Below are 1200 nucleotides of genomic sequence, written 5' to 3' on the forward strand. Positions count from 1 at the left end.
ATATCACAATCAAGGAACGGCCATAATAGGCCATTCACCCACTAGAAATAACAGCCAAAAAGCTTCAACAACCGCAAAATAACATTAATTCTGTAAACCGGAGAAAATTAAAAAAACATTTACCCTGAATTCCTATACGATGCACCGTTTCGTCTAACTGTTTATGGTAAACCAACCTGATTAAATTAAATCAAGCCAATCTACCATAGGCCCTTAGATTCATCAGTAAGGAATAGCCAAATCGGAACAGATATTTTTCACGAGGCATTCCCGTCCATGCCTCGCCAATATCTGACCTAAATTTTCAAATCGTCGCACTCGCGCGCCAAATTTATCGGCAGCAATAAATATAAGCCGCCGATTCCATTACGGAACTAACCAGAAAATTCATAATTAATCAATATAGGGAGGCAAAAAAATTTGTGTAGAATTCTTTTGCCCCCAGCGGCCTAGTGGGAAAAAAATTAAATAGTCATAAACCATTTTAAGTTCAATATCACAATCAAGGACGGCCATAATAGGCCATTCACCCACTAGAAATAACAGCCAAAAAGCTTCAACAACAAAATAACAAAGCAAATAACATTAATTCTGTAAACCAGGAGAAAATAAAAAAACATTTACCCTGAAATTCCTTATACGATGCACCGTTTCGTCTACTGTTTAATGGTAAACCAACCTGATTAAATTAAATCAAGCCATCTATCTACCATAGGCCCTAGATTCATCAGTAAGGAATAGCCAAATCGGAACAGATATTTTTCACGAGGCATTCCCGTCCATGCCTCGCCAATATCTGACCTAAAATTTTCAAATCGTCGCACTCGCGCCAAATTATCGGCCAGCAAATAAAGACCCGCCGATTCCATTACGGAACTAACCAGAAAATTCATAATTAATCAATAAGGGAGGCAAAAAATTTTGTAGAATTCTTTTGCCCCCAGCGGCCTAGTGGAAAAAAATTAAATAGTCATAAACCATTTTAAGTTCAATATCACAATCAAGGAACGGCCATAATAGCCATTCACCCACTAGAAATAACAGCCAAAAAGCTTCAACCGCAAAATAACATTAATTCTGTAAACCAGGAGAAAATTAAAAAAACATTTACCCTGAAATTCCTTATACGATGCACCGTTTCGTCTACTGTTAATGGTAAACCAACCTGATTAAATTAAATCAAGCCAATCTACCATAGGC

The sequence above is a fragment of the Octopus sinensis genome, unplaced genomic scaffold (genome assembly GCF_006345805.1).
Source record: "Octopus sinensis unplaced genomic scaffold, ASM634580v1 Contig20043, whole genome shotgun sequence".
In the NCBI taxonomy this organism is placed as follows: domain Eukaryota; kingdom Metazoa; phylum Mollusca; class Cephalopoda; order Octopoda; family Octopodidae; genus Octopus; species Octopus sinensis.